The sequence below is a fragment of the Ambystoma mexicanum genome, chromosome 10, assembly GCF_040938575.1.
Source record: "Ambystoma mexicanum isolate Mex_15411 chromosome 10, UKY_AmexF1_1, whole genome shotgun sequence".
NCBI lineage: Eukaryota > Metazoa > Chordata > Amphibia > Caudata > Ambystomatidae > Ambystoma > Ambystoma mexicanum.
Window position 1 is genome coordinate 937,583,097 of NC_090932.1, and position 13,842 is coordinate 937,596,938.

The window sequence follows — 13,842 nt, forward strand, 5'->3', positions numbered from 1 at the left end:
GGCTTATGGGCCTCATGGCCTCGTGTGTGCTTGTTCTTCCTCTTGCTTGTCTCAAAATGAGGCGGACCCAGATGGCTCTTCGGAGTTCCTGGCGTCAGGCTGTGGACCCAGATTCCAAACGGATAATGATTCCGGATTCTATGAGAGTGGACTGGTGGTCTTCTCTCAGCAACCTGTCAGTGGGCGTCGGGTTCCAGGACCCAAGCCCCATGGTGACGATCACGACGGACTCCTCCCTTTTCGGGTGGGGTGCGACGTTTGATTCTCTTCAGGTCTCGGACCTCTGGTCACCTCAGGACAAGCTCCTGCACATAAATCATTTGGAGCTTCTGGCGCTCAAGGCCTTCAGACCTCTCATTGTCAACAAGGTGGTCGCATGAGAACGGACAATGCGGTGTCAATGTATTACATAAACAAGCAAGGGGGAACAAAGTCTCCCCCTCTCGAGGATCTGGCAATTCAGATTCGGGAGTGGGCCGTGCTTCATGGGGTCTGGCTGCTTGCAGTGCACATCCCGGGCCGGCTCAATGTCACCGCGGATGCCCTCAGCCGGCGGACAGTGGTCAGCTACGAGTGGGAGTTAAAGGCGGAGATCCTATCATGGATTTTCTCGCGTTGGGGCACACCGGAGGTGGACCTCTTCGCCACGCCGGTAAACAAGAAGCTTCCTCAGTACGCCTCCAGAGCGGGGCTGGGAGCCTCCTCTCTGGGGGACGCACTCGAGATCCCATGGCACAACATGAGAGCTTAGGCCTTCCCGCCTCTTCCTCTGGTTCATCAAGCAATTTGGAAGTTGAAGAGTTCTGTCAACTGTTCTCTTCTACTGATGGCTCCGTGGTGGCCGGCCAGGTTTTGGTTCTCAGAACTTCAACACCTGTCGGTGTGTCCGCCGATCAGGTTACCAGTAACTCCCGATCTTCTTCACCAAGGGGAACAGCAGATGTGGCACCCCTCCCCACAATCGCTCAACTTGGCGGCATGGTGCCTGAGTTCACGACTCTAGAGCCTTTGGGTTTGTCTGCAGATAACATGCGCATTATCCAGGCAGCCAGGAAACCCTCGACCAGATCCCAAGAGTAAATGGCTCAGGTTCTGTCATTGGTGTTTGAAGAAAGAATTGGACCCGAGGGTGGCGATGATTGACAGGGTGCTGTCCTTTGTCTCCTCCCTAGCAGAGTCAGGGGTTCATGTCTTGTCCTGCAGGATTTATCTCTCTGCGATTTCCGCCTACCTCTCTACAGACCGGTGTTCTTATTCGTTAACTAACCCGGTGGTGAAGAGACATTTTGCTGGTTTGACACGCATCTACCCTCCGGTTCGTAGTCTGCACCCGCCCTGGGACTTAAATGTAGTCCTGAAAGCGCTGTGCCATAAATCTTTCGAGCCAATGGCTACGGTTGACCTCAAGTACGTGTCCTGGAAAGTGTCCTTTCTGGTTGCCGTTACGTCAGCGAGGAGAGTGAGTGAGCTCCAGCCATTGTCGGTGGAGCATCCTTTCTTGGTCTTTCACAAGGACAAGGTAGTCCTTCGGACGAACCCAGCTTTCCTACCAAAGGTAGTGACCGAATTCCATCTGAATCAGTCAATTTCCCTTCTGGCCTTTTTTCCGAACCCTGCCTCGGAGGCGGAAAGGGTTCTACACTGCCTGGATGTCCGAAGAGCTCTTAAGTTCTACCTGGACAGGACTTCCGAGCTTCGGAGCTCTTCCCAACTGTTTGTGACCTTCGGTAAACCCCAGGGCAGGCCGGCGTCTAGGGCATCCATTTCCAGATGGATTGCTGCCTGTATCACAGAATCTTTCACCGTCCAAAAGCTGAAACCACCTAGGGGAATCCATGCACATCAGGTGCGAGGCAAGGCAGCTGCGGTTGCTTTTCAGAAATATGTTCCCTGGGAGTCCATCGCTAGAGCGGCTACCTGGGCCTCCCTATCTGCTTTCTGTAAGCATTACTGCCTCGATATGAGCTCTAGGGCCGATGCTCAGTTCGGCCGGACTGTGCTGAAGAACCTGTTTCAGTAAGGGTTATTTCCATCCACCCATAGTTCCTGTAAGGAGTGCTTGGGAATCTCCCAGAAGTATGGAGGAAAGGGGATGGGACAAAGGAGTATTACCGGGTTACTCACTGTAGTGACCACCTTACTCCTAGTCCATAGTCCCCTTTCCTCCATACGCCCGCCCGCCGTCCCCTGTAATAAGGTTCCTCTGTTATTGCTAATGGGTCTTGCACCCTGCGATAGAAAAGGACTGATGGGCGATGCGCGGGGCGGAGCCAAGGTGGGTGGGGTTACGGCCGTGTGCCGGGCCCCGCGCAGCAAAAAGGAGGGACACATTTTTGAAAAAAATGTTGATGCTTTTACAAAGTGCTCCAGTCCCGTCCCACAGGACGCAGGAATGCCCCATAAATATGGAGGAAAGGGGACTATGGACTATGGACTAGGAGTAAGGTGGTCAATACGGTGAGTAACCTGGTTATAATCCCTTTCATTCATCTTGGGTAGTAATAATAATTTCTCATTAATCGCTTCGCTCGTCATAGCCCATCCATTTCGGATATGACTGCACTAATGTTTACATGTGATGCCCTGCGTTATCCTACGCATGACGTCATCGCGTGCGGACGTCACCTTGTGTGAAGTCGCGCGCAGGATATGCTGCTTTTATACGAGACTTGTTTCACAGGCCTTGTCTGCACCAGTTTTGTCTCGGGGATTGATCCCACTTCCTTCTACTTTCTTATTACAGGTCAGGTAACCATATTTTTCAGAAATCGGTTCTTGAACTTCGAGAATGTTTTCACCTTCTATTATGCAATGTCTCTTGCTCGCGAAATTCTAGCGGCCTAACAATTGATGTGGAACAATGTTGATTATCCTAATGACATGCATAATTTTTAGATGGCTGATTCCATATTTATATAACACACCATTCTGATTATGCTTAACGGTTCTATTGCAAATGAGGCAGATTCTGATAATTTGGGATTTATAACCCATTTTAAATTCAGTTGCTCAACATCAATTTTGATATATTCATGACTGGTCAGTCCTTTCAGCTATGTCATTCACCATTACTGTCTTTTTTTAACTCTATTAGTACTTGATTTCTCAGTCCTTTAGAATTGCCCACATCCCTAATATTATGGTTATATTTACAGGTGAACAAATAGACTGCTCCATCAGTAGGGTAAGCGCCTATTCTGACTATCCGTGCATAGATGATAATCTTATTATTGTTAATATTCCCAACTTGAATCTGTACCATTATTTAGAACCTTTACAGGACATTAACACACTTTGAATTTGCTCACATGCATGGGTGATTTTCATTCAACAACTACGGACATTACGTAACATGAGCATTACTCTATATACCGATAATCATTATGGCTATGATGAGAGGGCAAGTTAGTTGGCTTCAAATCTCAATTTTCTCATCAACTACTCCTCAAGCTTGGTGTAGACCGGATACCACATCTTTAGAATTGAATAAGATGTGCTTAAACAATCAATATACTTATTGTACTCTTCTCTCATTTTTTGAATTTTGCCTTTTTCTCTCAATTTCGACCAATTGGTTTCACTCCCCGCCTCTGACCTGAAATGTGGTACACTTGCTATTTCTTACATTTGGTTTTCCCACCATATTGATCATGTATATTTCTGTTTTGTTTTATGTCCAAATGGGCTGTCAAAAATCTGTCATTTTATTTTGATTTTCTGTCATGCTAAATGCTTTGTTCATGACCATTTACAGCCTTGAAAACGACCAGGTGGTCGAAACACGTATCGGCTGTGTACCACAGAAAATACATTTCTATCATTATGGAATTACCCATTATGATGATACTTATTCACATCATTATTCAGTTTTGGAAGTACTAGTAGTCTGAGCGCGAGTCACCTTCCCATCCTCTAATCTGTTGTTTACCATTTCCAAACCATAGTGGGGGATTTGTGGGAACAGTGTGTCCGCTGCCGTCCAACAATTGAGTGATTTCTGAAATATAGTGTGTTCACTAGCGCACAGTTACTGTATCAAACCCACTAAGTTAATTTAGTTGTTAAAACACATGGTATTCTATTTAGTTGATTTTAATTTCATGTATGACGTTTGGAGAAAGTGTTCTGTATTTTATAAACCTAAAGACAATAAATGACTAAACTTCTCTGACAACACAGTTAAATGTCGTCATGCGCACATTATTCTTGCAATTCCTACATGTCAACTCATGACCTGAACATCCCTTGACATTTCCCAAATGGGACACGTTCTCATAGCTATTTTGTATTCCCAGACAGGTGGGGGGAGTGGAATTTCAAGTTTCAAAATACTGGCCAGCCACAAAGGTCACTTGCCACCTCAATTCCACACATACAGCGTGTGTGTTGGTTACTCCTGTTCTTGGATGTTTCGAGCCTTGTTGGGCGTTCGGGGTGGTCAGCAACCTTCCTAATCTTGTCTCGGCGGGATAACTCAGGGTCAATTTGCTTGCCTTGGAAGCAAGATGACACGGAGCACCACAGGTTCGATCCCCAGGGTCCGCTCCTCTGGGTATTAAGCGTGTTATAAATAACCTATCATATGATTTGGTGCAGGCTACCTTCGCAGTGCCATTATGCCTTGCCACAATGTGCTTTGTCTAGATATACTACACTATGCCATGTTTTTGCACGACTATACTGGAGGCTCTGATTGTTATGATCTGCCTTGCTTTGAAATTCTTTGACACTATCATACCAAACCCAACAAAGCAATGTTATGCCACGTTGGGTAGCTGGCATATGTTAGGCCATGTTAGTCTGTTAGGATCACTGTTTTTCCAAAATGCAGTTTGCAGAAATATTAGACCAAAGTTGACCTTGATGTATGCCTTCCCTATTCACTTATAAAAGTGGAGACCATTTCCTCCCACTTTAACTTTCTTCCTCAGCTCAACCCTGTGCTACCCTTGTTTTTCTGCCCCCCCCCTTCCTAATTCGATTTTGCAACTGAATTGCATTTATCGGTTTTAAAAGCTTTTTGCCTGTTCACTGTTTTTCCTTTGTTTTAAGACATACTGTCGGTTTGTTAAGCTAGACTGTCTTTGCATGTTATGTTGGTGCCTGGTTTCCTATAGTTCTATTCTTTTCTCTAAGCCCGTCTAGTTTTTACGGTACGACAACAATAATGCACATCCCCTCAGTTACAAACTGAAGAAATCGCCACAAGATAATCAAATTCCCTGCAGAACTTGGTCACTTGCACAATAAATGGGCACCACAACTCTGAAAACCTCTTGCCGTCCCATTTGCCAAGCTTATTGATGAATACAGGAAACAAATTGTGAGCAAATTCAAAAAAGTCACTGCTGTGCTTGAAGGTTAGGGTAACCTCTCCATAGTTGAGGCATGGTTGACTGATCGGCCAGCCAGCCAGCAGTCTGTTAATTTAACAGCACACACTTTACATTGCTATGAACAGAAGGTCTAGGGTGATCTTAATGAACCAATATCAATGGAGTTAAATGTGAGTCCTATTATAAAGAAACAAACGGTTCACATAGCTGATAAAACCTTATATATTTAGCATTTTCTCTGACCTAGTCACCAATGTTCACGTACGCTTCACTCTGTTAAATGACTATTGAAGCCAAATATTATAGATTTTATAAATGTTTAGTTAATGTGAAAATGCATCTTTATTTACTAAAATTCACAATATCCGGGCATACCTATGGATGTTAATCCACAGGAGGTGGCCTGCAGCCCTACAGATAAGGGGTGTATTGGCTTCTTTTACGCCCTAAAATTAGGCAAATACTCCCAAAAATGAAAAATGGAGAGTGAAAATACTACCAGGAAAAATAGGAGACCAACACATAAGGAGCCTGTCCTCCTGCTTTCACCCACACAGCTCAATGGAGATGCTTGGGCGAGTAGTACACGTAGAGCCATGACAAGAAATTCTATCATTAATATTGCCTGTTCTGAAGAGGTGTATATGTGTGTTTATATGTATATATCTGTGATGGATTAACTAGGTGGAACCAAAGATCTATTACACAAAACATTTCTCTTTTACACGTGTCACATGTTTTTACTCACTTATCAAATACTACCTTTGGGAATCAGAACTTGCTTTTTACTCCCTAAAAAAATCATTTTACTCCCAACTTGAAAATATAGGGAGTAAAATATCACTACAAAATCTTATCTGGTCCACTGGTGGGCGTGTGTGTTGGCTAAGCAACCGCGGCTGCAATCTGTTATTATTCTTTCCCCATGCCTCATTGTGCAATATTATTGGCTTCTGTGTGATGTATGTGGCCGCGGTAACTTTTACAGCTCAGGCACACTAATAATTAAAATAAGTGTGTGTGTGTGTGTGTGTGTATGTGTATATATATATATATATATATATATATATATATATAATTTGCCTGCTTGTTTTAATGAAAAATGCATCTTCTCCTAGGTATTTGATAGCTGTGCAATGCTGATCTATTCCTTTATTTGGCTGGATTTACCGTGGCGCTTTTGAACTTGCTCCCTTGAGCTCTTCCCATTTGAAGGTAAGAAGACATTTCTATTTCACATTTAGGGTTGAGCAGTGTTAAGCTTAACACAATATTTCTGCCTCGTGCGTTTTTCATTTGTGCCTGTTGGATATAGTAACAAGCGGATTTCAATATCTTGGCTACGCTTAAAAGTGAAAAACAAATGCTTAATTTCCTTAATATTTCAAATTGAGTCTAACCCTTGCCCCCTTTTTATTTTTGCCTATTGGACAACTGTGTAAGCACCACTTATCTGCTCGGGTGTCCTGCTTTCTGCCCGTGACTATGCTAGTCCCATTCCCACCCACTACTTCCCATGCTCCCACTTAGCTGCCCCTCCATGAGCTCTTTTACCCACTTCTATGTTTTTAAAGGGATGCAGATATTGCTTTGAAGTAGATTTCTGAAAAGATGAAATGACTTAATTGAAGATGTAAACCAGCTACAGATGTAATAGCGATGTCTTAAACAACCGTGCCTTTCACCCACTTGATTTATAATCTCTTCCCATCTGTCACTTGCACTGAATCCGTGCTAAAAACCAGCATTAGCAAAAACAGATTTGGGTTTTGCACAGGGTTCAGATTGGCAGTTGTATTTCCCAGACATTGTCATAATGTGTCCAGGCACTAACGCCATCTTCTGGTCAAGTAGTACCATTATGTCAGTGCCTGGAAAAACCTATTTTGTGCCTTCACATAAGCTAAAACTTTTGCTTTGGTTAGTATATATTTTTTTTCTTCTCTTTTTAGCGGTCTTGATGTTTCGACTTCATCCAATTTCTTCAAATTGATCTGCTCCATTTTTGTTTTGCTACAACAAACTGTGTTCATAGCTTTGTTTTTTATGTGTGCTTGTCCGTCTGCATTCGGGAACCGCAGGCGTTCCCCCAGTCCCTTTCACTGAAAGTATTACCACTACAGCTATGTTCCATAGTTCAGATTGGAACTGTTAAACAGATTAAAAAACTCAATCCCTCCGTTTATAAAAACATATCCAATGCGATGACATTACTGTAAATTCGGCATTTTTTAGAAATTGAAGTGCGAAGATTGATTTGGCATTCAAGACCAAAGTTGTCAAAATTGTCCACTTAATTTAGAAGGAAATACTTTAAAAATGGTGGTGAACGGAAAATGCATCTATTGGAAGGTGCGTTTTTCTTGATGTGGGCTTACATATAACATTTCATGTGCCTTGTCCTCAGATTCACAAGATATTTGTAAAAAAATAAAACAAAATTACAAATCTGTCTTAATTCAATTCTGGCTTTCTGAAAGGTTTGTGCAAATCGGCTACTCGTTTGATTTCTTTGACATTTGTAGCTATGTTTTTGGAACTTAGTCTTAATTTGACCATATTTTGAATTGTTCTATATTTCTCATCTTGTGCTTCTCCAGCCATGATACACGTAAATAAGCGTCTCTTTTCTGTAGTTGTTACATTAGAGTCAAAATCATCAGAGGGGTTGTTCTCTGTGGTTTCTTAATCTGTCAATATTTTTTTTTCTCAATTGGGGGTCGACAATAACGACATTTTGAGGCCTGACCTCACTGAGGCTCCTCAGTAGAGCCGGCGCGCATGCTACAACTGCACAGATGACATATATACTTTCAAAATGACTGCCAACAAAGGAATAGATGTCACCCCCCATCAAACGCATAGATGGCTATTAATTAGAACTGAAAACAACGCTTTATATAACTTCAGGCAACAATATCTTGGCCCATGAAAATGAGCAGTTGACTGGTAACTTCTAAACTGATCGAATAGTTGGTGAACCTTATGGTGAACTGGCTTACCTTCAAACCACTAAACAAAGGCACAATAAAGAAACGTTTCTACCATCTGATGAATATTGCCTTTCCACACCCACAGGACTCTTGCCGTCCTATTGCTGGTGTTCTCTACAATCAACTATGGATATACCTTGGATTGAAGGCTTACCTTTCAAAGCAACTTGAATGCATCAAGAACAGAGCAGCACGACTATTAGACTGCACAGGGGGTAACACAACACCAGTCCTAAAGGCACTCCACTGGCTACCAGTTCAAAGAAAATCCATTCACGCCATATCAACTGAGAAGAACGTGGAGTTCCACTTGATCCTAGAAACTATGTGCTAAATCGCAGAGAGACAGAGGATCATCCTTCTCTATCATTGTTGCCAAACTCAGGAATTCGCTGCCAAATGGAATATGCACAATCCAGGATCACCTTTATGTTTAGGAAAACACTAAAGACCAGGCTTTTCAACTCAATCCCCAAACCAAGACATCTCCCGGCAATCGCCCACTGGACTCCGACCTCAAAGGCTCTACTGCATTCTGCCCAAAACACTGACAAGAAACCATGGCATGCGCTCGCTTGGTGAGCGTGCAGCCAGACAACCAAGGAATTTATCCATGTCTTAATTCATACTAGAATGGAGACTTCTGCCCCGATACCCCACGTCATATACCGTGATGCCCCACTGTTGTACATTGCAGTGTGATTTTTACTCCCTAGTGTCCCCTCACAACAAGGTGTGCTTTTGACTAATCTGCTCCCTGATGTCTCTGTAATGGATGCTATCCTTATCCCACTAGCACTCCACTTCTACGCTCATACACAATACACAGACCAACTAAACCACTCACTGCTTTTTAATAGCTCTCTCAGCACTCTGCAAACCGAGTATTGCACCTCTTTACATGACTTGTATACCACACCCAGCCAAGACATCCAATCACCCTATGCTCTGCCCTCTGGACAACACTGCCTTCAGTCTTGACTCGGCCCACCTAAAAACATACCTACATGCCAAGCTCAAGGTACTTCTGGTCTGCAAGCATCACCACAGCAAAGCCATTTAGCATTTTCCTTCTGTCATCTTGCCCAAACTCGCCCCTTCTCTTCCAGATCCACTAGCGTAATTGAACACTATAGAAATGGCATTGGTGTGGGGCCTGCAGTGTGGGGGTATAAATGGTGACACAGCTTATCTTCTAAGAATGACTGGTGAAATGCATCAGATGAGAAGAGCACCAACACTTTCCTTGTAAATAGCAAAGACACTGTAATTTGTGCGCCTCTCTACATCCGCAAATGTGACTTGACCAGTTTAGTTCAAGAATTTCTTGAGGTCACATCGCAAGTAGTATTAAGTGAAAGGCATTTTCTAATCTGCTTCACCCTATTTTACAACTCATTTTTACCAAAAAGTGGATCACTCGCTTTTAAAAATGCCACGTGTTATCCAGTGATGTTTTTGTAGAGGATTTGAAAATGATTTGGGTAGTGATTTGTCTTCAGCTTGTATTTTTGGCTTTACAATTTGAAGAAGTGTTTGGGTGGGGAATCAGCAGTGAGTATGTATGTGGACAAGTTGAAACCATAACGGTACTAACCTAGGGATAGTATTGAGAGGTGACTTAGGCTTGCCAGACGAGGTTGGGGACCCCCAGGGCCAGCTAGAAGGGACGGAGGGTGTGGAGCTCTTGGGACAGCAAAGGTCGGGTGGGGGGGGGCACATCGAGAACCGCTGGGGGAAACCAAGTTGATGGGTGGGAGGATGGCTAGGTGAAGGACTCCCTGCTGGACATCCGATACATCAGTGTAACAGTGGGGAAACACTGTAAAGATTTTCTTACTGGATACGTTCTTGATGCTTGTGCCCAGCTCCTTTTTGGCAAGGGCGAGGAGGGTGAGCCAGATGAACAGACCAACTGGTTTTCCCTTTGACCAAGATGTCCTTCGCCTGGCTAACAAGGCCCTGCGCACCCTGCTCCGAAAACCTTGCACAGTGAGATATTGGGCAAAGCCTCAGAACAGGTGACAATCAGGCTCCTTGCTTCTCCATTGTTAATCTGACATTTCCAAATATTCAAGGGCATACTGGCTCAAATTGCATTGCACATCAAGGATATAGCTTTTGGACATTCTCACAAATCTACTAACATCCGAAAAACAAAATTATTTTTAGGGATTTCTGCTAGTTGGTGTCCGGGCTTCCTTTAATGCTCAATATTGTATAAATGGCCAACTTCATCTTCACGTATTAAAGAGCAAAATTGAGCAAGGTCATAGAATACCTGGCTGATTAACGAAGGGTGAACACACACCTATGGGGATTACACCTTGGTAAGTGTGTACAAGTAACTGTGAATGACTTCTGACAAAAATATATCAGGACAGTTCTGGGTACTGCAGTTAGATTTTTAATAAAACTGCAGTTTACGTGTTTTTAGATACACTTGATAGAGAGTAACACAAGATACAACAGTATTTACACATTTTGAAGGTATAGTAACCAGTTTGTGAGTGACAAATTTCAAATATTTGTAACGTCTTTTCAATGCTTACACAGCCACTGAGTGGTCCTTGGGAAGGAAACCAGTGGATTTAGTGAGGTGATAGCGTGTGATAGTCAGCACATATACATCAAAACAATGAGGGGTTGAACAAGGACAACGCAGACAATATAACAGTGAACACGACAGTGTTTCGGCCAGAAAGTGAGCTTGGATGAGCTCTGATGGTGCGGCCTTCATCAGGACGAGATATTCCAAGGCGGGAAGCATCTTGTGAGGTCGGAACTTCGGAGCGCAGTGGCTCAGGGAGCTGCAGTGTCAGCGGTACACTGGAGGATTTTCGAGGTCCTAGAAGTGACCGTTCCTTGAGGGCCTGTTGCCGCGCATAATATGGGTAGAACAGGCAGGCGTGATGAGTACGCTGGAGTCAACCGCGAGCGTGAGGGGCTGCGGATGAAAGAAGGATGAGCGCTGCAGAACAAGCTGTCAGCGGTCGCGGACCCTGGCTGGAACAACTTTATCTTCAGTAATCAAAGTCCGACTCCTTTTACCACTTGATAGCCCTAGGCAAGCCTATCACTAGGGTGCCCTTGCATGGCAGTAGAATGATGTTTTATTTTCATAGTTCTTATGCACGAGGATAATAATCCTTTTCTGGTGGAGCCCCTCCCATGAATATTTCATATTGCCTCTGAGCACCCTAAAGATAGTTTGAAATGTGCAAGTCCTATTCCTTCTTCCTCCAAAAGGTGTGTCATTCAGTTTAAACTAAGCAAATGTATCTTAACCCCCCAATACCAGTGTTGGCAAAATCCAAGGGGTCCAGACGTGGACCCCTTGCTCCCTGTGCTCAGAGAGGCACAGCTCCACCTCACTGATGATGCCCAGCAAGGCTGAAACACGTGTATGGGGTTGCTGTTGGTACTCTTGTTCAGAAGGGAATTGCCTTAGCGTTTCGGTGCTGGACTGCCCATGTGGACGGAACAAAGACTGATATGCAAATGGATATTACCCATCTGTGAAAGGTACAGTGAGCTAAAATATGCAGACTCTAGACTCGAGTGTGTACCATCCCATAGAACAGGCAATTTTTGCCGTGTTCGTTCTCATAGAGGGGCTCCCATGACTAATATTTGATATTCATTTTAATATCGTTTTTATATGTATGTGGTCCATGTTGTTCTGCTGAATGCAAATCTACCTTTGTTCCATATTGAATAAACTGTTCCAAAGTTATAACTAAAAATGTATTTCCTACATGTTCACTAAATGCATCATTCTGTTCAGCACATTTTTAAATAGGTTTTTGTTATGCATTAACTAACTCACATTTTAATTACATATGATCTACCACTACCATTAAAAACATATGCTGTTATGAACAAAGGAAGATTTTAGTAGGTTGCTTAATGGAAACGACAGAAATTCTTCATGGTGCCTTACTGCTCTGCCAAGTCGGAGGCATGTTCTGTGTAGACATCTGCTTATTCGAAGTCAAAATTGCTGATTGCCAATGCATTTATAAATCTCTTACCAGGGTGGGCTTACAAATAAGCCTTCAAAGCGTTCCCAACACTTGAAGCCTAACCTTTTTAGAGTCTTTAACTTTTTTAAAAGGTTGTTTCTGGAGCTGGTAAATCTGCTTAACATGCATTGCATAGGTCGCCATCCAGTGGTTGGTGTGGAGCATTACAAATTAGTTTTTCAAATTTGAAAATCACCATGATCCTTCAATGCGTAAACGTCCTTGGATTGTTTTTTTCAGCCACGGAGGTTGGAAGCAAAACGCAGTGCTCCTGAGATGCACGTGCATGTTTAATACCAAGGCCTACCCGCACGACAATAGACCTGCAGCAGGCAACTGTAACGGACGCCAAACCATTCGCCAAAAGGTGCACCACGTTGTAAAAGCGATGGAGTAGGGAGATTGGAGGAAGATTTATTTATAATGTTAAAGCCAAAAGAAAGTTGCAAGGCACACGAGGGCTGCACTCCAAGGATACACAAAAAATATAACTACTTCTCCAATATACTTTAATGATGCACCGTAAACAGGATCCAAATGATACAAATAACGTTATTCCATATCGGGCAGTTAAAAGGTAAGCCACGGTATTAAGCGTTTCGCAGCCCTCCTGCTGCTTGTTCACGTACAAAAAGAATGCCGTGCAGGGAGCGTTCGTGAAGCCTGAACAAACTCTAAAGTTACTATAGTATAGAGTGTCCTTTCTTTACATCTTTGCACACATGCTTTTAGAACTTAGAACCTGTCAACCATCTTCCAGTGGTGGTGCAAAGTTGCATATTAGCACATTGCTTCATATAAAATTGTAAGGCTTGAAAGATCATAAAAAGCACAATCTGGAAATTCATGAACACAGATTTAAAAACTCAACATTCCCAATATCTATATTTTGAGGTGCTAGTTGGGTTGTTTTATTATTGTATTTATTGAGCACGGACCTGGCTTTGAGAAGCAACAGAGCGCATTACGGAGGTATACAACAGTACAGATGTAGAATGGAGAGCTTTTTCAGAGGTAACCGAACAGATATACAGCGTGGCTGGGAACCAGAGGGGCACAGAGGAGGGGTAAAGCTGTACCGGGTGGCTGGGAGGAGAAGGGGCAGGCGGGCAGCGTCTAGCGAGTCGGTGGCGCGAGGGGCGATGTGATGGCCTATGTGTTGAAGTGGAAAGATTCCTTGAAGAGGTGGGTCTTGAGTTTTTCTCTGAATTGTAGAAGCGTGGCGGCGAGTTTGATGCTGATGGAGCAGAGGTTCCATAATCTTGGGGCATAGGCAGAGAAGGCTGGTTTTCTGGTCTCCTTTTTGCAGTGGCAGATTTCAAGTCTGCACATGCCCTGGCTTCCGATGGTGCACTGTCCGCTGGAGATGCTGAGTTTCTCCGCAAGGTAGCTGGGTGACTTGAGGGTGAGTGTGTGATGCTGGAAATGCATCGGAGGGACAAGGCCTCCGTATCCTTGTCCTTTACTGCCTTTTATTGTGTGTTCTGT

General features: G+C 43.6%; 1 protein-coding gene across 11 annotated transcripts in view; it reads left to right on the forward strand.

Annotated features, from left to right (window-relative positions):
• Positions 1 to 13,842, forward strand: part of TBL1XR1 (TBL1X/Y related 1) — a 1,277,138-nt gene that overhangs the window by 229,218 nt on the left and 1,034,078 nt on the right. For all 11 annotated transcript variants that reach the window (XM_069618704.1, XM_069618702.1, XM_069618706.1 and 8 more), the window contains exon 2: positions 6,455 to 6,551. The gene's annotated coding sequence lies outside the window, so the exon portion shown is untranslated. The remainder of the gene's footprint in view (positions 1 to 6,454; positions 6,552 to 13,842) is intronic.